General features: G+C 42.0%; 1 protein-coding gene across 1 annotated transcript in view; it reads left to right on the top strand.

Moving 5' to 3' along the window:
• Nucleotides 1-26,892, top strand: part of arhgef17 (Rho guanine nucleotide exchange factor (GEF) 17) — a 67,916-nt gene that overhangs the window by 18,798 nt on the left and 22,226 nt on the right. The gene's annotated exons all lie outside the window — the stretch shown is intronic.

Raw genomic sequence — 26,892 nt, 5'->3', positions numbered from 1 at the left:
AAAGGGTTAAAAGTAAAAGTTGCACCGTTTGAAACGTGTGTGTGAAGGCGAATATTCTCTGTTTCTGAAGAAGTTTTTCCACTGCTCAAGTACTAATGACGAGTGTGACAAGTTGGCGTCTTCCCTTCAAACTATGGACGACTAAAGCAATCACAAAGAGGTTTTGAGTACAGCACATCTTTGTTACTGGTTTCAGCAACAGCAAGCAGCCTCCAGCAACCACTCACCAACTGGTTGGGGATCGCACAGATTTCTGTAGCAACTGGAGGCTGTGAGTGTGTCGCCAGCCGTTCTCTAGGCCTGTGTGGCTGAGGCCTTAGATACACCTCAAGGTTAGAGAAGTAATGCTAGTGTGAATTAGGACCATAGTGTAGTGGTAAGACGACACACCCTGGAGTGGGGTTTGCAAGTTCGATTCCTACCCGGGGTCCTGGCTAGACCGCCCCATGCTAAAAACCAGCCCTGGAGTGGCACGGCTACGTCTGCAGCCTGTCCGCAGTTCAGTACACAAGCATTTCACTGCATATTCACTATATGTTGTACTGTGCATGTGACAAATAAAATGTGTATTTGTAAAAGATGGAAATAAAAGGCCATCCAATATTGGTATAAGGCCTACAGCACCACCTCAAATCTCTCTGGCCCTTTGTGAAAACACCATTATTAACTTCTTGGTTTCCCGGTTGAGGTAACCTCTTTAAAGAACACCTTTTGTTCCTTTGGTGTCAAATACCATTATTATTAAAAGCCACTGCCACCTGAGAGATGTGCACTAGATGTCCGGGATGCACGGGGTTAGCACAATGAGAATATGGAGCTCACCTCTAGCTGGTCGTAAATGACTATTTGTTTAGCTCCAGTTTGATGTCAGTGAGAAATGTGACACGTGACGTTTGTTAAGTATCTGTGCTCTCCTGCTGAGAAACCATTGACCCACGGTGCATATGTAAGGTTTGTCACTAGAATTCAGTATAAAGCATTTTTGGCTCTCAGTAACACTTGAAAAGTTCAGTGTAATCACAGTCGATGATTTAAAACTGCTCTATCATCATATCTTCATGTCTTCAGGACTTCCCGTCTGGTATCGAGACATCAATGCCAAAGGATCTTTTTGTATCTATTTTATTCCAAACTGTAGCAGTTGACCTCCTTGTTCATTTAAGCCACTCTAAACCCTAAAAAGCACTAAATATGTGCTTATAGTAATCAGTTATGTCCAGTAGTGTAATATGCATTGAAGTCGTGCTACCATTTATTTTAATTTAATAGAAGTAAAGCCACTCTCAGTGTTGCAGCTTGTCATTGCGGCCACTTTCCAAAGAAGCAAAAATGCCATAAAGATTATAAATACCTTAGCTTTGCTCTCCTTCAGACACAAGAAACTTCTTTTAGTCTTTATATTCAAAAAACATGTGACACTGGCTTTTAATTTGAAAAATTATGTGCAGAGGTAAAAAAAACATGGATCCTTCCTTTTAAGGAGCTATTTCTTCTGTGTTATCCTGCTTGCAGGAGCCATAATTGTCTTCATTGAAAGGGCAGGGCAGGAAGTGGGTTTGGGGGAGGCATTTTTTTGACACACACACACACACACACACACACACACACACACACACACACACACACACACACACACACACACACACATCGTTCTGCAGCTATAATGTATTTGTCAGAGGAAAAGCGCAGAAAAGACAGAGGGAGGATTTTTTAAACTGCCAATGCTGACATTACGAACAGTCATGCATGGAGCTGCGGTCTAATATTTTAGGGTTTGACAATGATGAGGGTCACCCCTGTGTGTATTCTTGGTCGCCCGTGGCAACTGTGTGTATGGGCCGGGCGTGTTTTGTCATAGGAATGCGGTGACATCAGAGGGGCTAGTGTTTTTGTTTAAGAGGGGAGAGAAAGAAGTTGAGGGCGATGAGAGAGGTTCTTGCAGCTTTGTGTCGACGTACGCTCAGATGAGACTTTGTCCATCTTGCTTTCGCTCTGACCCCCGTCTCCGCCTTTCTCTTTCTTCCTCTCTCACCTCTCTCACTCTATTTTTATCCACTCTCCCACTGAGCTCACATCTGGATCTTATTGACGGAGGGAACAGCCCCTCAGCCAGAAAGGACTCTATGTGCATGTTCGAAGCATGGCAGACCGAAATATAAACACGGCTCCATTTAAAGAAGATTTGCTTGGCGTATGAACATTTGTCACCAATCCAATAATGCCGACATTGAACTTTTATCATAATAAACCCGAAATAAATCTCTCTTGATCATTTTACCAACTTGGCACAAACCAAAGTATGGGAGCTAGGTGTTGACGCTATAACACCAGTTATACACGATCAGTTGCTCGGTAGTAATTTACATTAGGCTGAATCTCTGTTGTGGATCAGAGTTGTGGTGCCGTTATGTTGTCAATGTTCTCACTCTGGCGAACAGCGCCACACATCAAAAATGACGTCACATCCACTGGGGTAAGCCACACTTTGGTTTCAGTCGGTCGTGCACCTCTCAATTTTGTATCCACACCCGGGTGCCACTGATGCTGTAGCCGGGTTTAAGAAACTATTCTAGTTTGTTTATATGACGTCTAAGGAGCTTGGAAAGAAAGCGACTGAGCTTCTTTAAGTTTCCTGAAGATATTTCACTTGTCGTCTGAGAAGCTTCTTCAGTTCTAAAACCAAATGCTGGTGTGTCCCAGGTATTTAAACCCTAGTTTGGGTTATCCCTTAAGAGGGTCATTGATCCACTATTAATCATGTGACTCCCCACTATGAGCCGAAGTGACAAGAAAGGCGTGGGTCATTATTACCAGAGGTTTTTGAGTCAAACCATTGCGAGACCTTGCCTCACCTTATCACTCTCCACTGTTTGGTTTTAGACCTGAAGAAGCTTCTTGGATGAGAGGTAAAACATCCAAGAGGTAAAAAAGTCCAGTCACTTTCTTTTCAAGCCTCTCAGACTGCCATGACTAAAAACCTACACACGTATATTTAAATGATGCTAAATTGCAACAACAGTTGCCTCAAGGCGCTCTATATTATAAGCAAAAACACTAAAATAATATAGAGATAACGGCATCAATCATACGCCCCCCTGTGAGTAAGCACTTCGCAAAAGTAGGAAGGAAAAACTCCCTTTGTTAACAGGAAGAAACCTCCAATTGAACCAGTCTCGGGAGGGAAAGCCATCTGCCACAACCAGTGGTGGTGGTGGTGCTGGTGAGGGGGACACAGTGTGAAAGAGAGCCAGACAGTATGAATATCTAATGATTAAAAGCAGAGCAGTGTATAAACATATAGTGAGTGAAATAAGGTGACTGAAGACGAAACATTTAGTGTAACTAAGGGAGGTCTCCGAGCCACCTGTTTGGGCCTTAACTATATGCTTTCAAGTCTAATCTTAAAAATAGAGATGGTGTCTGTCTCCTGAATCCAAACTGGGAGCTGGTTCTACAGAAGAAAGCTGAAGGCTCTGCCTCCCATTTTACTTTTAATATGTGTGTCAAAGGACATATCCTGGCCAAAAATCCACTCCGAGATTCCTCACAGTGTTGTTACGGGAAGCCAAGGCAATGCCATCCAGAGTAAGTATCTGCTTAGACACCAATACGATGAATACGATGACCTCAGCTTTACCTTAATTAAGAAGCAGCACTGTTGTATAATTGGGTCACTTTTCAATGACCATTTCAATGATGAATCAGTGCAGAAGCTCAGAGTGAGGGAGATGTTGGTATAGTTTGGAAAAATGATACTTTCTGGAAAAAAAGAACTTTGATTTCTTTGCTTCTGGTTTCGGCTACTGATCAACCTTTACCAGCACTGATGTGAAGGCTTTATCTGAGTGGGGACACCTACCATTTAGGAGAATACCACAGTGGATATTCGCACCGTCATCATTGGTGGAGTCACTATTTGAGAGCACCACACCCAATCCTGCGAGCATAAGGGAAGCCTTAGTGGCAAAACTCACACACAAACAAAAGCAAACAAAATCAAACCAACAAAGAAAGCTCAGGCCGTTCCCTTTGGGATCTCTTGGTACTCGGCACATCACAGAGTGACCGGGACACAACATGAACAGGATGTGCACAAGTCAATGACATCATATTAAACAGCATCATCTCTTGCTGGAGCTGAGCACAAATCCATGTGTAAATTCTTTCGTAAAGTTTGATCTCTGTTGTGTAGAGAGTCTCCACAAAACTGGCGCCGAGCTGTAGCCTCCCCCGTCATTCACCTCTGGAGCTGAGCAGCCTCCGGGGTCGACACCAGACCTTTTAACCTCTGCACCACAGAGACCTAACAGCTACATACATGACAACCTCTTATCTTGTTTACGGTAGGCTGCTCCTCTGGTAATAAGTAAGACAGTTTTGGGGTATGTGGAGGAGCTGGGTCCTGGTGGAGGCGTGACTGACCCATTGTTGTTGTTTTTTTCCCTTTCTTTTTTTTGTGGTGTCATGTTAACTTTGGATTCCAGCGAGTGTGGAAACTGTTTGAATTCACTGTCAGAGTTAACGGTATGATATGAGTGAGCCGGATGCACGAAATAAATCAGACATCAGGCCTGAGGCTGAGTGACTGCTTTATTAGGGAGTACAAGACAAGAACATGGGCGAGGCACAGCGATAAATGATCTTAAACTCCTGTCGGCGCGCTGCCTTCGTCTGTCTCGGTCTCTGTATCACGCCGGTGGTGGATCATAAGATAAATGTAACTATATTTGACCACATTGTAACACTACAACATAAAGTAATATTGGATTTTGTTTGTGTTTTCCACAGTAGCTATAGTGATGTAGGAGCTGGTGTTTAGATAACGTGTGTGTGTGTGTGTGTGTGTGTGTGTGTGTGCTCTATTAATAGGAAGAGAAATGGTACAGGCCTGGGAATGTTGTCCTCTTGTGGAAAAACAAACTTCTCTTTCCTCCCTTCTGTCCCTCTCACTATCTCTCCCCCTCCATGCGAGACAGGAGCAATATGATGGGGATGGAAAGAGCAATTCCAAGATGAAAGGGAGAAGGAAGAAATGTGAGGAGATGAGAAAAAGGGGGAAAGGGAATCATTGTTCAGTTTCACTGTAGAGCTCCTTTTGATTCCTTTCCTTTCTGCGCTCTCCTCTTGTGTTCAGTGTTGATATTTTACTGATAAGTGATGAACAATTTCCACTTACAGGCACCGATCACAGAAAAGTCTCACACTGACCTTTCTGCTTCATTCCTTCCAACTTAAAGGTGCTCCCAATGTTAGATATTAATATATAGGTATTGTTGTTGCATTGTTACATACATTTAAATACACCAACTTTAGTATTAGGTTAAACTGAGGGTTGCAGTGCCTGATTCATTGCTATAATCTGGCTGACTGATCAGATAGATTCCATGCTGTTGGAAATATACTCTACCTTGTTAGTACCAGGTTGGATCCCCTTTTTTTACCTTCAGAACTGCTTTAATTCTTTGTATTGTAGATTCAACAAACATTAATCAGAGATTTTAGTCCTTATTGTTATGATAGCATCACACAGTCGCTGCAGATTTGTCGGCTGCACATCAGTGATGAGAATCTGCTGTTCCTCCACACCCCAAAGGTGCTCTCTTGGACTGAGATCTGGTGACAGTGGAGGCCACTGGAGTAGTGAACTCACTGTCATGTTTGAGAAACCCTTATGAGATGATTTGAGCTTTGTGACACGGTGCGCTATCCTTCTGGAAGCAACCATCAGAATATGGGTATGCTGATCATACTGGGATGGTCAGTAACTACACTCAGGTAAACAATGCGCTTAAAACAATTACACCACCACCAGCTTGAACCGTTACTAAAAGGCAGGATGGATCCGTGCTTCCATGTTGTTTACACAAAATTATAACCACACCTTGTGGCAGCAGAACTCAACACTTTTTTAGACCAGACCATGTTTTTCCAGTCTTATCAAATCAAATCAAAGTTTATTTCTATAGCACATTTTAAAATACCAATGTTCATCAAAGTGCTTCGCAGTCAACCGCAAGACAGAGAAAATTCGGGACAGAGCATAACAAGCAAACAGGCAACAAACAACACATTTGCACAGCGGACAGCAAACCAGATGAAAGTCAAACTAGTTGGATTCAAAAGCCAAAGTAAACAAGTGAGTTTTTAGGTGTGATTTGAACGGTTGGATAGACTCAGACGTGCGAATATCAGCTGGGAGATTATTGCAGAGTCTAAGCGCAGCTTAGACTCGATCACCTCTGGTCTTTAACCGAGACCTTGGTTTGGTTGCACTGGAAGATCTTAGTGCTCTCTTGGGGTTGTACAAGTGGAGGAGATCAATTAGGTAGCTAGGTGCCAGGTTATTTAAAATTTTAAAAGTAGTCAAAAGAATTTTAAAATCAGTGCAGTATTTAACAGTGTAAGTTAGCTAGCACTGGAGTGATGTGGTCAAACCTTCTAGTACCAGTTAAGAGGCGTGCAGCCACATTTTGAACTAACTGCAGACGCTGAAGGAGAGAGTGTTGGAGGCCCAAGTTAAGAGAGTTGCAATAGTTCAGTCCAGAGGTAATGAAAGCATGAATACCTTTTTTGAGGTCTTTTAGTGGTATATAGGGCTTTGCTTTGGAAATTTGGCATAGCTGACAGTCTTATGTTGTTTGTTGAGCCTGTGTGAATTGTAGCCTTGGTTTCGAGGGTGTGGTCTTCTGCTGCTGTAGCCCATCTGCTTCAAGGTTTAATGTGCTGTATCTTCAGAGATGCTCTTCTGCACACCTTGGTTGTAACAAGTGGTTATTTGAGTGCCTGTTATTATCAGCTCGAAACAGTCGACCTTTTCCATCAAGGCATTTTTACCCAGAGAACTGCTGCTCACTGGATATTTTCTTTTCTTTTTTTTTTTTTGCCCATTCTCTGTAAAATCTAGAGATGGCTGTGTGGGAAAATGCCAGTAGATCAGCAGCTTCTGAAACACTCAGACCAGCCGACCGTGCCATGTTCAAAGTCACTTAAATCTTTCTTCCCCATTTTTGGTGCTCTGTTTGGATTTTGGCAGGCTGTTGGCCACGTTTACATGAGTTGCTTTCATGTCATTGATAGATATTTGCATTAATGAGCATTGAACTTGTATATCTAACAAAGCAGACGATGAATGTATTTGCACAAAGTAATGCTGCTGCTTTTGTCTTTTGTCAACATGTTTAAAGCAAACTTCACTAAAGCAGTGCGTTCTTCTCTTCAACAGTTTGAATGCTGTTTTCTGTCATCTCCATACTGGCAGCAAACTGATGAAACCAGACAAAGAGTTAAACCTCTTTTGCTCACGATTGCTCACCTTCTAGTAGCGCTAAACAAGTGCAAATGAGCTGTTACAGTTAAGTAATTGTGACTGTAAAACAGGATTGTCCTTTTTTGTACATGTGGCTTCCATGACAAAGTGTAGAAGCTTTGGCATCATGTTATGATACTCATATTTTTTTATTTGTACTGATGGGGAGATTAAGGAATGTGGCACGAGCTACAAAGTGTACAGCACATTTCCAGCTGTAGGCTCCTGGTTGGTTCCACTTGTGGAACATATTTTGGTCCCAAAAGTTATAAAAGCCATTTTACTGAAGGTTTATTTCTGCGCTGAGGTGTATTTTTACATGTGAAGCGCATTCCTCCTCGTACAGTAGCCAGTGTGCGGATGGATGCATTGTTTGTGTGTCTGTCTGTGTGTGTGTGTGTTTATGCAGACGTGCTACCTGGATTCCTGCATTCCAGTCTTTTGGGCTCAAGCTAAAACATTCTGGGAAGCAGAAAGGAGGGAGGGGAACATGAAATGAAAATAAAAGTGTGGAAAAAGAAAGAATGAGAGGATTGTGGCTTCTTATGATTCCATCCATTCTGAGGCAGAGATCCCAGGGTTTATTTTTGTGCCTTATGAGGGGGTTGTACCCTCAAACAGGCTGATTGTGATGTAATCTTTTGTCCCCCACCCCGTCTTTTCCCCTTGTCTGCTTTATTTGCTCCAAATTAAACTTCTCCTGTGTTGCTTCACAAGTCGAAACCTAAACTCATTTTGTTGGCTTTTGCCTTGTTTGACCTTTTCAAAGAGTGCGTTTGATCTTTGAGTTGAGTTGAATTTTAATGTAAAAGTTTTTTTTTAATCAAGAATTCAGTGCAGTAAAGTGGGTGATGGGGTGAGTACTTTGGAGAGTGGTTAGGAAAGAAACCTTCACTTGGATTGTAGTCAGCATTCGTTTGCTGATCTAATCGCTCCCTCTCAGAGCAACACTGGGACTGAGCCCGTATCACAAACACAAACACACACACACACACACACACACACAGACACACACACACACACACACACACACACACACACACACACACGCAGCACTGCCATATAAGGAGAGAGCAAGAGGGAATCAGGCAGGGTTGAAACAGGGGGTCCTCTTTTCTTCTCTGCCCTTTTTTTCTCTCCATTTTTTTTCTTCCTTTCCTGCAAGTTCGTTGGCAGCTCTCTCCCCCCTTCTCTATATTTATGCTGTCATTTTCACCCATTCATCCACTTCAAGTCGCTGTCCTATCCCCACTCTTTACAATCTCATACTTTGTCCTCCTTCCAAGTCAGAAACTCTCTGTCTCTTTCTCTAGGAAGACGGTACACGCCCAGTTTTTTTGGAAAGCTCTCTCTGTATCATTTAAACATTTTCTTTCCTCCTTGGCTTTACTCAGGAGTACACATTAACTAAATGCCCCACTGCTCACAAGCCACTGTTCAAATAGGCCAGTGATATTAGCACTGTTCAAACAGAGTGTAAGACCATTAGGAAATAAGTCAGTTTTCTAAGCAAACAAATGAGAACTACTACCAAAAATAAAATGAGTTTTGTGTTGATGTAGCACTGGTGCAAAACTTTGATCTTCATAACATCTTTTCAGCGGCTTGGCTTTTAGCAGCTGATATCAATATTTGACAAGATGAGATATTGTGGAAAATACTTGGGCTGCATAGTTGGATCCATGTCTTGTTTTCATGTAAAGCGCCTCTTACAAAGCTTGTTGTTCTTTGCGTTATTGATCCGTCATGCTGTTTTGTTAGCAGAACCTTGTTCTTGTTCAAAATCTTATTTAAAAAAAGGAGAGTTTGTACTTTTGGACCTCCTGTGTGTTTTGCGAGGAGCGGCAAAGTCAAGTTTGACACTGATGGTGAATATTTCGACAGAGCAGCGGTTAATGTGTACAGTAAAGATGACATGGAGCACCCCCCGTGGCTTCTGTGTGTGTGTTTGCGTGCATTAAGTACTGCAGAGGAATGCGACTGTTTCATGTGAGCAGTTATAAACGGATCTACTTTCCTGGGAGTATCCGGTATCAGAGTGTGTGTGTGTGTGTGCGTGTGTGTGTGTGTGTGTGTGTGTGTGTGCGTGCCTGTAGTTGAGATAAAGAAAATGATTCCCTTTTTTAGCTCTGTCCCACTGGGAGGATAACTCGTGGGAGGGTGGTCCTCCGTCAGGTCCTCCTCTGTTCACATGGACGACGAGCACGAAGCAGCTTTTATGTTTGACATCACTCTTTCAGTGCTGAGGTTTATGTAAACTTATATGCTTATTTAACAAGTGACACATTTGTTGCCATGAAAGAAATGGCAGAAAGGGAAGCCATTAGTCTGACACTCATGCTTCTTGTGTTTCCTTAAAAATCAGCTCATTAACCACCAAATAACTAACGGTTGAATTTGAGTCACTAGAAAAACTTACTGTACTGTTAATGGTAGTATTAATAATAATTGGTGGATGAGGGTTTGCTGGCTGTCACTAGGTCAAATCGCTGGCAAAGATGTATACAGTGCTAACCAAAAACCAGCTTGAGATTCCATCGGTTGTTAGCAGATTGTCGTGAGCACTTGTAGTTAGATTTTTTTTTTTTTTAAAAAAAGCGGTGAGTTGTCTGCAAACACTCGCCTCATAAAATGTGCTCCGTACCGCTGCTGCCGGTATGTTTCTGGCTTGCACTGAACTTTTTCAAGATTCACTAACACTCCGTGGGTAGTTGGCAAATGTTTGAAGACAAGTTGGCATATTTCATGAAACTTATGGTTGACACACAAATGAGCAAAGCAATCCCAACTGAACTTTAGGTGCAGCGCTGTATACCTCGTACCTACGACCAATTTCACCAAGCGGTTAGCAGCAGCATTCAGCAACCACTTGCCAGCTGCTTGGGGAATATGTATTTTTAATACCTCATGGTATATACATAGTGCTTTGCTTCTAAGTGCTCTGTTACAACACATTCACCCAATCACACACATTCATACGGTGCTTGTATATCAGCCTAAGCACGAGGTTCAGTATCTTTGCTAAGGATATTTTGCCGTGCAGACTACAGCTGGACTATGTAGAGTCAACACAAATACTATGGAGAAAACTGTTCTGACAGTGTGATACTGTAACTTGGTTCCAGTCTTCGGTTGTACTCCCCCTCTTCCCACTTTTGCGTGTTTTCAATGCAAACCACGATGATAACTTAGTTTCATAACCTGCTAACCTTATTTTCTCTTGACCAACATCCTCCATCCTCCACAGTTTCCTCCACAGTTTTTACTTTTTAAATATCTTTTTACTATCTAAATATCTTTTTACTTTTTAAATATCTTTTGCTGTAACCATTTATTTATTTATTTTTAGTGGGTCACAGCCAGATAACCAGCCTGGCCTCCATGTTGCTGCCAGATGTTGTTGCTAGGTGACTTGTGACGCAACTGCATCGCCTCTGTTGTGTAACACTGCAGTGTTAATGTTTGTGTGTAGGTGCTAATTATGAGGTTCTGTGTGCAGCCTGGTTTTTCATTCATGCTTTCTCTTGCATTCAGATGTTTCTGTAGCAACCAGTGTAACATAGCAACTGAGCAGCCAATAGCAGAGCTCGATCTCTCTGCTTTTCTCTTGCTCCATCTTTTTCCCTCTCCCAGGCTCACCTGCCTTCCTGCCCAAACTGAAAGGGTCTCAAAAGAGTTCCTCTGCAGCCTTTTGGTTGTACTGCCAGTTGTCACTGATCCTGAAAGCTCTTTCAGAGGGAAAAGTGGCAACCACAGCTGCTGATTGTGTGCAACAGTAGCAAGTAACAAAAGTTTCACATGGTCAACTCCAGCAGCAGCCGAGCAGTGAAAATCTGTGCCTCTGTGGCGCGTTGACATGGGCGGTGACTCTTTAACTGAACTGAAAAGAGGCAGAAACTCACAACGTTCCTGCCTCCAAAGGCCTTTAGATGTTCTCAACCATTCAACACTGAGCATTTCCTCCTCTGGTGCTTAAGAATAGCAGTTATACTGAAGTACTGGGTTTGCTGCCTAATCCTGAAGACGTGAGTCCCTTCACTCATTTCACTTTCCCACAAAGTGGGTGAAGCTGTTCATGGGTGCGTGCTGTGCTGCACAGCTTAAAGGTGTACAGGTTTATCACAGAGTGAGAGTGAAGCACAGAATTGATGAGTGAGCTCCAATTCAGACAGGCTATGGAAACAAGTGATGTGAGGCTCATGAGAGTGTGACAGAAGGAATTTGAAATGGAAATGTAGGTGAAAATGTGCAAAGATTTCAAGCTCATGGCACTCTCTATCCTGTCCACGTGCCCACGTGAGTACAAAGACGCCAAAATGTATCCACACTCATCAATTATTCCAATTTTTTTCTAATGTGTTTGCGTTTTCATGACTCTAACCTTTTCTCTGAAAGGGTTAGACTACCTATAGATGTAAAAAACAATAAATTTGTTTTAGCAGTTATTGTACACACACAGAAAAGACACACATGTGGGGACTGTAGTCCGTGAGGGAGCAGGAATGTTGAGGAAAGACGGATAAGGGCGGAGGAAGAGGGACTAGAAAGGGTGAGAAAGAAAGGGGGAAAAGTGAAGTGAATAAAGTGGAAAAGAGAGACGTACTTAGTCCACAGTGTGGCGTTTAGTATCGGATAAGCTGCAGTTTTCTAACAGTGCAGAATCTGCTGAAAGAAATGCTCTCTAGCTTATTCCTCGTTCCTCATCCCTTCTTTTCCTCTCCTCTCGGTCTCAACACGATTTTACATACCGCCAGGCTTGGGAGTCACTGTGTGAGAACATGTATAAGTGCTGCTTAAGTGCCAACATTTTCTCTGCATGCCTTTTGAGAGATGGCTTCCTGGGAAATCCAGCTGACGGTCTCTTCGTCATCCTTATGTTACTGGTAACTTTATAAATAACGCAGTTCCTTAACAAAGACGTAGGAGGGACCTTTTATTTTTCATGCTTACTGAGAGAGGCGGCGTGAGATGAAATCTAGGGATTAGCTCAGCGAAAGAGAGGTGGCGCAGGGTGTCAGAAAGGACAAACTGGGTGGGAGACACAGAGACAGACAAGGTATTTCCGGAGCGGTGTTAGGGTTAAGGCTAGTCTCTGTGGCTGATGGCTATCTGTCACAGCCCAGTGATTTGTGGGGTAGGTTGCTGGACAGGAAGTGGAGGGGATGTCAGATTAAAAGGCTGCGGTGAGACTGGAAATCAAGGACTTGGATGAAGAGTTGATCAAAAGCCGCGTGTGTCACTGTAATGCTGTCTGGTTGAACTCGGGTGTGTCGGCTGATAAAGTTCCTGTGAAGAACGTGCGCTAACTAACACGTGCATGAATCTACATGATTTTTATGACATCTTTGCAAGGGTCCTCATTTTTGTTTTTGTTTTTCTGTTCAGTTCACATTCCACACTTTAATCCTCCTATACAGCAATCACTCCTAAATGGTCAATTTACTGTTAGGAGGTCATTTAAAATACTTTATTGGGGTAGATGATGTGATCAATTAATTTCTAAAAATACACTCAAATGCAGTGTATTCGATGAAGAGTGAATTCTCATACCAAAATTGGTGATCGATATACGCTTTAGGTTTCTTTTGATTTTGATCTTAATATTAAGATGGACATAGCTGCTGCTCCGAAGGGTCGGTGGCTCATCAATCGATATTTCCGTGGTAGAATTCAATTCTCCCAGTCGGCACTTTGAAGCGTCGTTGAGCAAGGTGCTGAACCCCAAATTCCCCTTGATGCTTCTGTTTGAGTGTGAATGTGTGCATGATAGTTAGACCACGCATAAAGATGTAGAATAAAATGCTTTGGATGCACAGTTAAACTACAGGAGCATTTTATAACCTATAAGATTCAATATTTGACTTTAACTGAGGCTCTGAATCCACAAGTTTTGATTTTGTTGCTTCATCTAAATACCATGACTATATTATTTATTTAGGTGTTTCCATGATTGCGTGCCCTTAGCTACCTTAGCTTTAAATCAGTACGTGCATGTTGCGTTGCACACGTGTATTAGCTCAGTCGTCAGTCGTGTCCTTGCCTCAGCCTCACCTCTTGGGGACAAAGGCTCTTTTCACCACACACTCTCTCTCTTTCGCTCCTCTTTTTCTGTCTCTCTCTCACACACATACACACATGCACGCACACACACGCGCGCAGACCCATAGGGGCTTATTTGGAGAGCAAGTAGATCTTGTTACATGTGATCTCTCTCTCTCTCCCTCACACACATGCTCACTAAGGCCTCAACAACAACATCCTCGACACGGCTCTGGTGTGATACCAGATGCTGTTTACTTTCCTTATTAAACTTTCAAAGACTCTCATTTTTGACCCAAAGACAAGTATCAACTACCCGGGGGAAAACAAGAGGACAGAATATTCTTTATTTATAGAGTATTTTGCAGGAGCCCATCTTTGGATAAGTGGGTTACATTAGTCCTGTTGTGTCTTTACAGTGGTTTTTATCTTGTGCCACTGGCAGGATGAGAGTAAAAAAACACTTACACCCTGAAATGATTGGTTTCGTTATTACTACTGCCCCCTTGTGGGTTCTGTTTATGCATGTGTGTACACTAAAATGTGCTCTCTTCTTCTTTAGCTGTTGCTCTGCGTGTGTTTTTGTTTTCATAAATACAGCTGGTTACAGTTATCGGTGTCTGCAGGAGGTTGTGACCACAGATTCATCCAGCTCAGATATATATATATCTGTATCTGTACACACACAGATGGAGAGTGGGCGAGATGGAAAGATGTATCTGGAAACAGAAATGTGAAAAAAAGACGGAGGAGTCATTAAAGTTTCCTGACTAGAGCTCCCACGTGTTAGCTAGCAATGCCAGTGTTCTTCTCCCTGGAATAGCTTGCTGTTATCTTGTTACCCAGCACTGACACAGGGAGGTTAACAGAGCTACACTCCCAGCAGCAAGACACACAGAAACACATAAACAGAGGCTCAGGTGGCAGGGGGTGTGTCCCTGTACAGGTGTGTGATGACAAATCTGTTTTGATCTGTTTGGCCAGTCATGCGTCCACCTCACTCTCACTCTCTTTGTCTCTAACTCACACACCTGGGGACCTGGGTGACAGGTGTCATCAGCCCTTCTACATGTTTATCTATGGGCTGCCTCCAGGCTGACTCAGTTTTGTGGGGTGATGTTGGCTCAGAGGTTGCAATACAGATGTCACATCAGCTGTCATTTAGCAGCACTTTGTGTCACTCACTGATGCAGGCAGACAGGCAGAGCCGTTGAGCAAAGTATTAAACCACGCACGCATTTCTTTGCAGGGCGTGGAGGAAGTATGAGGTTTGAACCACAGCTGCAAATGCATCCCATTTGTGATTACCCACATGTGTGTCTGGGATGGAGCTGTGGTGTGTATTTTTTAATGCAGCTTTTGTTGTTGTTTTATGTATCAGCTGATTACTGCCTGCGTCTGTGAGTTGAAAACGGCAAAAAGGTTGTGAGAGTCATTTGTTCAGTCCACTTATTCATCTTTTCTGACAATCAGTACCCGAATATAGTCACAACTGTGTTATTCTTCCTCTAAAGGACACAGTGATCTTAATCCGACCGTGCAGTCTAGTTTGTATGGCTGTGAACACACACGGGTAGGAAATCTGGGTCAGCCTGCTACGAGCCGCTAACTCATTCAGGAAAACGCTCCTGTGTCAGACGGCCCGCTGATTGTACATGTGCACGCATCCACATATGCACCTGAACCTAGCAAGTGCGTTAGTCCCGAGCTAAACAGGAAGCCAGAGGATGTGAGCACACTGGGGTTGCTATGGAAACAAGATGCCACACAAGATGCTGATGTAACTGGTTCAGGTGAGGATTGTGACATGTGTGCACTCTCGCAGCTCAAAAGAAGAGGTGTTAAACACACATCAGTGAACCACACGCGACACCTTTACCGGGACATGCTGTTAGTTCAGTGAAAAATGGTTTTGGTCTTTTAGGCTTTAGCTAATTTTACCGCTCATGGCAAATGCCCTGCAACTTCAACTTAAGTTTTTTGGTGATCGCCACCTTGATGTTTTGAAGCCAGACTTCGCACCTGGGCTGGGTGGATCAATCACTCCCTCAAAAATATGCGGTTTTGTTTTGTGTTTTACGCTAAATGTGACCGTAGAAGTAGAAGTAAACTAAAATGCGCAGGAGCAAATGACAGTATTGAACCAGCCAGTCACCGTGATAATGGGCCGAGTTAGATCTCTGGGGAGCTGCATATCAGGTTATGGTGTTTTTATGCAGAAGCATAAATCCTGTATAACATGTGCCCTAATGTGCTGCAGACCGTATGAATTATCAGTGTCTTGCCCTTCACCCACCATGTCTCTGGATGTCCATTGTTCACTTCTGGCTCCAGAAAATTGTGCCTGCTATAATGCTAACCTCGAGGCTTTGAAACTACAAGCTACAGTGGCTAATGTCATTATTTTATTTATTGTTTTTTTGCTTATCTCTACATTTAACTGATGTAATGTTTGACTGCTTAACGTTAGGTCTAAACTTGAGCGAGAGCTGTATTTTTAACCATTAATATACTTAAAAATATCAGTTTTTGGACTGAGATACTGAGTCTTATACTAAAGCAGTATACTTCAGTGCAGATACCCTGGCCTTATTCTTTTATTGTGGGGTACCATTAAAGGTAATAACGTCACAGTTATAAGTCAGACTGAATGCTGATTGTTGAAAGAGGGCGATTTCTGGCAAAGACAAATGGTGTTAATGTTAGCATACCAAAGAACACAGAGATGCATATGTAAAGGAAAAAAGTAAAAATATAGAAAGCACTGGAGCTCTGAGGAAGGAGCGAGTGCTTTTGTAAGTGTTTATGATGCTCTTTGTTTGGCATTAAAGGTATTTTGCTGGAAAAGAAACAGAAACCCTGAGGCAAAACATGAATTGAATTGAATATTAAAAAATATCTGCTACACTTCAGACAACCCTGAAATCTGATCCCTGTCACTACACTTTCATAAGTGACTTATTGTTCCTATAGCAACAAGGATTAAAAGACAATTTCCAAGCCACGGGCTTGACCTTTAAATGTCTGTTTGTTGACCTTTTGTCTGATCTCTGTTGGAGAGAAAGAGCCTAAAGTCTGTTTGAGGTTATTTGTGTCAAAAAAAAAAAGAGACTAAAAGTCGCCTCATACTGAAATTCAACCGTGCATGACCCCAGTTTACCTTGTTACGTTACGCTCTGTGTTTACCATTAGCTTCTGTCTGTCCGTCCGTCCATTACCATTAATTAGAAACTTCGTGTTTGTTAAGTTCTTGTAGATGTGTTTTATTGTGTCGGATGATTCGAAAGCTTTCCTCACTGATGTTTTCAAGGACATTAAAACTGGACAAATTTAAGAAATATGGGCATTAAACACTCAGTCAAATAACTCTGATAGGATTCCAGGTTATACCAATAACCAGGAATGAGGGAGATGGCCTCCTGTACTCCTCACCCTCAAACCATCTGTCTTCTCTGTCCAAAACATGAACATGTCCATCCTCTGGTACAGCTCATTATTTTTCTGATGAGCTAACTCTCGCGTGTTGCTCTGCGTCTTCACAATCCTAAAGGGAAGTCCAGTACTAGTCTAGTTTGGGGTGATGGGAGACCCTGCCCCAGTTAGGTCACCAGCCCATTACAGGGCTAATACACAGAGAGTCAGACACGCATCACGGTCAAATTCAGACCTATGACCAAGTTAAAATCTCCACTCAACAAAACATGCATGTCATTGGATTGTTGGAGGACACCAGAGCTTTACAAGCATAAGGAGAACATATAAACTCCACACAGAAAAACTTGCAATATTCTTAAATTTTATAGACTTTGCAGTAATGTGATCAATTAATCAAAGACAAATTGGGAGATTTTTGAAAACAGCCTTCATGTTTTTAGAGTTAAAACTGAAGTTTGCTTGTACAAAAATGGTAAGCAGTTTAAGTGGTCATAGTTGGAAGGAAAAAACAAAACTCAGGTACAGTCATTTTAAAAGGACACCTTTGCTCACTGTTGTCATGGTTATGTGTGGGCTGCTGCTGCTGCTATTCACTGCTCTGCTCAGCCTGACCGTGTAGAAACAGAAGAAGCAGAAACTGCTTTCCCTTTTCAAATATGTTTCTCACTGTAATGGCAGGAGGGGAACTTTGTAGTGACTTCTCTTTGACGCTCAAAAGACCTTCCTCATGGCGAAGGCTTTATTTGATAAGTTAGAGAGGAGGTGGATGGATTTTAAACGGCACGCTGCTGATTGAAGATACTTCAATCGAGTATTTGTGGGGGGGATTGGTCGAGCCTGGCTGGTGTGAAGAGGAGCTAAGCGCTGTGAGCGTCTGCCCTGCCTGCTGTCTCTTATTATACACACCCAGGGGGAGGGCCAGGACACACTCGAACACACCCACACACGCAGACGTGCGCACACACGCACTTTCTATCTCTCCCCTGTGCCGCACACAGACACACCACGACATGCACTCAGATCTTGCTTACATCATCCGTGCAGCAGAAACAGATCAGACACCCATGCATACATGCTGAAGTGCACTCCCTTGCCTTTCACTTTGACGAGCTGTGCAGCTGAGCCTACCTGCTCTAGAGCGGGCGCGAACCGAAGACACGAGATTACATTTATGGGAGCGCAGGCAGGCTGCAAGAAAACAGCTGCAGGGAACATGCTTTATTTAACGTGGTAAGAGGGAAAGGTGGGGGGAATCCTCGACCCTCAGGTGTCTGCTTTTCTTTATCTGGCAGAGATGAAGACCGAGTTTGTGTGAGTAAACAAACGGGTAGAAACCTTCACGGGCTGCCTCGCGGGAGTGTCTTATGTGCCAAAGTGAGTGTGCGTTCGGGCACACGGACCGTTCCGTATGCTTCAGATGGTTCGAACCCTAGCGCAGTTCAGCATCGCTTTGGAGGAAATGAATGAGAATGGAGAGAATACAGGAGATGAAGGAGGAGGAGAGAGAGATGGAGGAGGAGGAGGAGAAGCTGGCTACAGAGATGCAGTGGATCAGTTCAGAAACAACAACGGCAATAGTAACTCCAGTGGGAATCTGAATGGAAATGGACTTAATGCTGGAAGCCCCAATGGAGAGGTAGATCAGTGGTTTTTGTTTATTTGTAGCACATAAAGGTGTGTGTTGCCCTTCTCTGCATATTAAAAGTTATCATTGGCTGATCCAGCTCGGTTTAGTTTTCCACTCTGTCCAACCTGTTTTATATCAGCTTTTTAAAATTCCATTTCCCTTTCTCTCCCTTCTCCCCTTTTGGCCGCCTCAAATCCTGTTTGTCTTGTCCTAATTTCCCTGCATTTCTTTCATTTTTATAGCTCATTCCTAGTTTTATTTTATCTGTCTCCACTGGATAATGTCTTTTTTCAGATCCCCCTCTGTCTCTATGTGTTGCATGTCTATAATACAATTAGAGCTGAGTGAATCACACGATTAGCTCTAACACCTACTGTCAGAGACGCTCGGACCACTCACTGAAGTCTCACTGTTCGTCTATCTGTGCCCTTTTATGAATCTCACCATCCACTCTTTTAATGACATTTGCTTACAGCTGATTAGGTTATTTTGAAGCATCCTCTGCAAAGTTGTCTTTTTGCATGCAAATCTCATCCTATTGTAGTAGACTTATGTATGCTTGACTGGGGACAGAACCAACAAACAAACATGTGTGAACACGTAAACTGTAGACATAACCCTGCCTCTGTAGAGCCGCTAACCTTATTACCCAGCCTGTTGATATGAACCAGCTACTGAAGTGTGTTAGTATGTTATGTATAAACTAACCCTGCTTGAGTCCTACATCCTACATCTACATCCTAATAAATATTGAACCTTTTTTCCTGATTTGGGAATAAGGACCGTGCTTCTTATGGAAGTTTTTAGAGGATTACAGCTAACCGTTTATAAAGACTCATATAATTTCTAAAAATTACTAAAAATTAGTAAATAGAGTGGTAATAAAGACCATTTTAATATTTATTAGATCAATTTATTCATCTTTTTGTCTGTAAAATATTACTGAAGAGTAAAATTAATAAATACTAAAATAGTTACAGGTACTGAGTCCAAATCCCGGACAAGCCCCCACTTAATGTATGTTACATAATGTGGGCACAGTGGTACCCAAGTACCTAATATCTCACCTTTCTTTGGAAATTACAGTTTCAAGCAAACAAATCACTGAATTATTTGTGAAAATTAGCCACATTTATTTAAAAACTAATAATTAAAAATTCTCTACCAGAATCAGTTTATGTTTTGTGCATCTTTAGGGTATTTGAAAACTTTTATATGATAGCTCTGATAATGCCATCAGTACAGAAGCTATCCGCACAGTTACAAAACTACAAATAAATAATTTTTATACAAACTCCACAAAATAGACCTAAAGTCATGTTCAGGATGGTGTTTTGTTTTTGTAACTATCAGTATCATTTACGTGGGAGACAGATCATAGTTTTAAGTAACAATACTGCATAAATTTCATGTCTATGAAACATCCTGAAGCATGGTGCATGAAGCATGTTTTATCTATTTTTGATAATTCGGCCGTGAGACAGCAATTGGATTTTTGGTTAACCTTTAGCTGTCGTCATCATCATCATCATCATCATCATCATCATCATCATCATCATCATCATCATGTGGGATCGGTGGCCGATCAAAACAAGCTAGAGCAACTGATATCTTTTGATGTAGGACACAAATAAAAGTTAGGGCTCCAAAATTTCTGCAAAATTAAAATTCTATCATCCACTAATTACAAAAATCTCTCGGCCAATTAGTTCATTGACTTAGGAAGATTGTTTTTCACATTATAAATCCCCAAATCAGTAAATACTTGACAACTTAGCTCAAAAATCAAAAATGCCAACAAACCAGTTATTCATTTTCTTTAGATTTTATTTTGTGTGAAATGGTGCAAGTACCAAATACACACATCTACACTAACTGTTTTATTCACTGTGCGAATGAGAGGTGAAACCAAGGTGAGGAGCTATTTACAGGAAGAGGCATAGAGGAAAAGTTGGGACAGGCGATGAATTTAAAGAGGTGAGGATGGAGAAGCTAGGAAGGGGGATCAATAGTTCATTCGTGTGTCCGAGAGAGAGAAAATACTATTGATCACTATAGAGTAGGTCAGAGCAGTCTGGGCCTGCAAATGACAATTAGAGAAGCCCATAGAGATGCACATTCATGCTTTTTATCTGCATGCCAGAATTGTACAGAAAGAAAGCTAGAACACTGTAAAAGAAGTGAAGGATGGAGGTCCCTTGCTTTCAGAGCTGCTACTTCAACAATGTGAAAATCCATCTTAATGTTTACAGCTGCCTATAAATAAAGGGAAAATGATAAAAGGAAATGATAGGCAATGAGGATGTTTTCTCTTTGGGCTAAGAGGACGCCTGTTGCTGCTTTTGCCAGGCTGTTGCCAGGGGATACAGTAGTCGGGAGGGGGGAGGTTGGGAGTGGGTGATGAGAAGTGACAAGAGCAACTGGAAGGAGCTGCAATGCTGACTCTGATGCTTTCAATGAGCAAACTTCAGCTCAGAACACATGATGTTAACATATTTTTCAACTAAATTCACTAATGTTGTCCTAATGTTGTTTTTTTTTTTTTTTAAGTACAATTCATTAGAATAAACAAATTAATAAAACAAAAATGCTTATGAACTTCTTTAATTTAGGTCAAAAAGCTAATCTAGCCACCTACACTTGCTACAAAAGCGAGTTACAAAAGTTAACTTTAGTGGATAAATAATAGAGGCTGACCAATATGTCAGCCCTATGGAAGCCCGTTTCCGCCACTAAAAAAAGAAAAAAAAAAGATCCATAACTCAAAATTTCGAGTTATTTTCTCAAAATTCAGAGTTATTTTCTCGAAATTTCGACATATTAACTCGAAATTTCGAGTTAGCGCTGCCAATCAGTAATCTACGTGAATGACGTCATTTCCTTGTTACCCGGAAGCTGAAGCCCTCAGCTACAAATGCTACAGCTAAGCTACCGGTATTACATCCAGTCGTGAATGCACAGATTGCTGAGTGTTTTCAGCCTGGCTTCACAAATGATGAAATCCCTGTGTTATTAGCTGAATCACATGGTGTTACTATCAGCAAACGTACTCGCGAAAGCGCCAATTTGTTGGGATCCGTTTTTGAGAGCGCATTCCTCTGCGCCATATGCTTCCGGGTAACAAGAAAGCGACCTCATTCACGTATATTTTTGATTGGCAGAGCTAACTCGAAATTTTGAGAAAAGTAACTCGAAATTTTGAGTTATGGATACTAGCTTTTTTGTTTTTATTTAGTGGCGGAAACGGGCTTCCATACAGCCCTGCTGATATTATCTATTTGCTAATATTTATAGATTTATTGGTTTTGCATTTATACCGGCCAATATATGAAAATTAAAAAAGGAGAGACGGGAGAAACCCCCTTAAGCCATGTTATGGGTGTTGATGTTGCATAGTTTATCAACCGGAGGTCATTTTGCACCATCTTTCATCAGCAACATGCATTTGGAAGGGAACAAATACAAAAAGTAGCTGATCAAACAATAAAACAAGAATATTTTTAAACCGCATTCTCATTGTATTTTACTAAGGAATCGGTTAACTACACATAACAAATGTTTAGTGAGATATCAGTTTCAAGTCCCCAAATATTGCTATCAGTATGAGTCTTACAAATCCTGTATCTGCCAGGCTCTAATAAATACAAACTGCTTCACGACAACCATAAAAACACAACAACTCACCCATAAAAATATACCAAAGCTAAACGTTATCACTGTTAAGGTCATCCTAACTTTGAATGATAAGTGATGGCTGATATAAGCAGCTCGTCTTGCAGTTATCAAATTGTTTAGCTAATGCTCGCGCCAACAAGCCTGTGCTCCAGTTTTGGTGTTTTTCTACTACATAACAGCATGATGACTTAGCTGTCCACCCTCTCATAAAAAAAAACCAAAAATGCCCAACAACAGACTTCAAAACAGGTCCTCAAACATCAGCCGGTAACACCAGTGTGGCTATTTCTATTTTTTTTATATATACATGTTTAGAGTCTATGCTTCCACCTAAGCAACTAAGAACCTCTTTTAATCCCTTTGTATGGTTTTGGGCCATTCTGTGAACTAGGAGACAGACAAAAAAGTAAACAGGACCAACACATAACCTTGTAGGGCAGTGTGCAATCTTTTGTGAAAAGCTGTATGCAGCTGCACTCTTTACAGCTGTGTCCCATAATAACATGTGCAAATCTCTTTCTTGTTGGTTAAAAAGAGGCCACAGAGAGAAAGAAAAGTGAACTTACAATTTCCCAATAACACAAAACTGAACTCAATTGTGGTACTTAGAGTAATTGGGTACTTCAGTCCTTTCTGGCTAAAAATGACACTTTAAATTAAAGAGATATATTGGGAAATGGGAGTTATGTTCCTAACAGCGAAACACCGTGTGGCATTCTGTTTTTCTCATTTAGTGCAACACTTTTAAACAACCGAGAAAAATACTATCGGAAAAAATAAGCAGCACAAGCGGAAACCTGGTTCGTAAATTCGCCTATCGGTAAACTTTATTGTCTAAATGCACTATAGGCTATAAACAAAATATCCATCTTATCGTGATAGTGTTGATATTTGGATCCATAGAAATCCCCCGCAAAATAACTTCAAGTCAAACAGAACAGCACCGAGCAAAGTCGGATGTGTGAGCCGCGGCTTTAATGTTGAGCTGCAGTGTTTGCTTGAGCTGTGAAGAAAAACTTGCTTTACGGACCCCCTGTACCCACACATTATTCAGGCACCAGAGCTCACAGAGGGACACAAGCGAACATATTGTACTCATAAAAACACACACATTCATCCAGACTGTTAACTGAGCATAATGTCTGACACTGAATATGCGTACGAGAGGAGAAAAATTGGGCATTTAACCTGTTAGTGCTGTGAATTTCATCCCAAATGAGCAGACTGTGACGTCTTTCTGAGCAGATCCCAGTTTAGGGTTATTAAATTACACAAATTCATACCTTGTAGTTAAAGCTGCATCGTTGTTGAGATCAGTGGAAGCAGGTGACTCAGGTTTATAAAGGATATGTAATTTAGGAGGTACTATATATTATATGAGTAATTATTTTTATACTTTAAATTAGATAATTGAGCAGCAGCTTGTACTCCAATTCATACATGCCAGCTTTATGTGATCACAGGAGGCGGGGTGTGTGTGTGTGGCATTTTGAGTCATACATCATGGAATCTATTTATTATTAACAGCGAAGATGTTTTTCTTTCTAAAATGTTAATTCTTCTCAGATGATCTGATATGTAAGACGAAAGCAGCTTGTGCTTTGCAGGTTTTATGAGATAACAGCAGTGATAGGAGTGGTTTTCTCTTTCCCTGATGAAAAAGCTGAGAACACTGTGGTGGTGACTGTGCCATGTTTGGTCTCTCTGCGCTTAAAAAAAGCCCCCATCTCTGTGCTGACAAGGACATTATTACATATCCAGTATTTATTGCACCTGTGCTTGATGAATTTCAGAGTGGTTCAGGTGTCAGGGCTAGAGTTGGCATCACCGGTCACAAACAGCCAGAGGCTGTGAGTCCAGCGTGTGATGTAGCTAAAGCCCAAATTAGACTGTACAGACTCAGTGTGGCTGCTACAGTCTGACAGCCAGTCTGGGGTAAGTAGAAAAAAGAATTGTATGTTTTTTTTATTGTCCATACATTTTGATTATATAGACACTCCCTGGCCACTTTTTTTAGGTACACCTGTTCAGCTGCAAATTCTAAGTCAACCAATCATGCGGTAGCAACTCATTTAGGCATGTAGACATGGTGAAACGTAAGAAAGGTGCTGGTCTGTGTTTAAGAAACTGCTGATCCACTGGGACTTTACCACACAGCTATCTCTAGTGTTTACAGAGGATGAGCTGCAAAAGGGAAAAAACCCAAAAAACACCAGGTTTCATCTCTGAGCTTAATGATGGATCAAGTCCTGTAGCTGTGATAATAGAGTAGAAAGGAGTCATCCTCACTCATTAGACTGTGGCAGCTTTCCTTCTTCCATCTGCCTCTTTTAAGGTAATTTCAGATTACTACTCCCTGGAGCGTTAATATTACAGAGCCCCATTTCACTGAGAAATAATCAAAGGGGGGAGAAAAAAACAACATAATCGGTCAAGATCATACTTACTGCAGTTATTGTCTAGTTGCGCTTTCCTGTAAAAAGATGGGTTATTACCAGCATGTTGGGTTTGCTCACATTCGCACCTGTAATTTGAACTCAAAGTCCAGTGATTTTGGTAATTAGGCTGACTGCTTATTTGATGTCCTATTTGGCTGTTTTGTTCGGATCTCGGAATGATGTCTTGTTCCCGGATCTCGGTGTTTACTTGGCTAGAACTGATAAAAAATGGAGGTGGATCTTATTTTGGAAGTTGCATTAAATAAAAGCGCCCGTGAGGAATGTTCTAATATTCGGCTTGAAGAATGAAAACAAGTCGTGTTGCAGTCGTAGGGTGTTCAACATCTCTTCCTTTTCATGTGACTGAAAGCTGTTAATCCTGGATTCAGCTTTCCGTTTTGAAGGTTGACACCGCCTGAGCCCAGAGCGTTTTGACTTCAGCTCTACTGTGCCTGCCCCGTTGACCAATCAGCCTCTCAGCGGGGGTTACTATGGTAACCCTGCTAGCAAAATGAAACTGGCATTCCTAGCATTATTTCACTGTGTTCTGATGTGTCCATGTGTGATCTAATAAAAGCGACCAGCGCCGGACAGAGAAACATTCCTGTCCTCAGGGAAGCTCCCTTCATATTTAACTTGACTGTCACGCACAAACGCTCGTTGTTTCCCCATCTCTTTCTCGTCGGGGTCAAGTGGTCAGCAGCGTTATTCACTCGACAGCTCTTGTAAGAGTGCAGTTAATTCAGCGGCATTGCACCTGAGTGTGAGGAAATGCGTATATTAACCGGAGTGAAAACAGCCAGTCTCATGAAGAAGCCGTTTCCATGAAGCTTTTCGTGAGAAAGAAAGAGGATCCGCATTTGTTAAGTTGATTACTGTAAATGAGGTTTCATTTGTGCGAGACAGTCATGCAGGGACAGCTGTGCTCTTGTGTGGAGGAGCTGCAGCTGAAGTTGCTGGGTGGGGGGGTGAAACCAGTTTCCAGCAAAGACCTGACGCGGACCCTGAGAGACACATCTGGGCCTTCAGTCGATCCATCAACATTTTAACATATTCATCAGTGTGTGTGTTGCTTCTGTGCTTCTGTGGACCATAACAGGGGACCAAACCACAGCTACTTAGGGGTAATTAAGGACTATAAATGGATGATTACTATGTTGTTGTTTGCGTCCCTCTTTAGCTTTGTTTAATCCTGTATCTATGCTCCCCAACTCTATTGTGTTTGTGTTTGTTTGTCAGGGGTGAGTAGATTTGGACAGAAGGAGCAGTTGAGCTGATTTACAGAGAAGTGTCACTGGCGGCTAACTTTCACTGCTGTTTCCTTATTTAAGAGGGCAAATCTTTCACTTACGATCACTCTGTTCTTCACTCACACACACACTTCTATACACATTCCTCCATCCATCCACACGCCACCTTTCACTCTCCAGTGGTGCCCCACAGCGCCCCTGGGGTCTCCTTAGATGCCAAACGCTAAACATAACCTTTCTGGGAAGTTATTGTTACGGTTATTTATAGGACACAGCGGTGCTGGCAGAGCGGAGCAGGGGAAGAGGGGGGAAAAGCCTCCTCTGTGTGTTTTTTGTGGCCATTTTGTGTGTGTGTGTGTGTGTGTGTGTGTGTGTGTGTGTGTGTGTGTGTGTGTGAAAGAGAGAGAGAAAGAGGGGGAAAGAGCCATTGTGGTTATATATGCACCATAGGGCTATGCCTGTGGCTCTGTATGATATTTATAAGCCATGTTGGTTACCAGAATATTTTGGGAGTGTCTCCCGAGACCCTGGATAAAGCACATACTCCGTGAGCCTTAATCTCCCCGTGTTGTCCTTCCACCTGTCCATCTGTCCTTCTCCTTCACACACGAACAGCTTTTCACAAGTAATAAGAGAAACTTTGGGAATGATGAGAATCGCTGATTTTGGTGTCACATGAACTACTTTTTAGCATGAGTCATTATAGCATGAACGAGCCGTGCTTGCGTGGACTTCCTACCCCCGGTGACGCCTGACCATGCCTCCTGACCATGGAGATATAATATTTCAATGGAAAAGCTTAAAAAATATAGAGCTCCTGCCACTGAGTTTTCTATTTACTTCTTGAGAGTAACAGATAAGTGAAATCACATAAACCTAGGACAACGACAGTGATTGTGATTTCAGTTTAAGTGTTGCGTCGGCGGTGTTGGAGAGAAGGCGTGCAGAGATAGAAAATGTAGATTTAAAATGCCAGAAAGACAAAAGGTCCATTATCGAAGCACAAAAAGAACCGCTGGTTGTTTTTGTTTGTGGATATTTTTGACGATGGCGCACATCAGCACTGAAAAATGATGATATTTATTACCATATGACTTACAGGCTGAGTGATATTTCTCTTGC

The sequence above is a fragment of the Perissodus microlepis genome, chromosome 14, assembly GCF_051167445.1.
Source record: "Perissodus microlepis isolate ML-2025 ecotype Zambia chromosome 14, ASM5116744v1, whole genome shotgun sequence".
Taxonomy (NCBI): domain Eukaryota; kingdom Metazoa; phylum Chordata; class Actinopteri; order Cichliformes; family Cichlidae; genus Perissodus; species Perissodus microlepis.
This window is presented reverse-complemented; position numbering and strand designations above follow the sequence as displayed.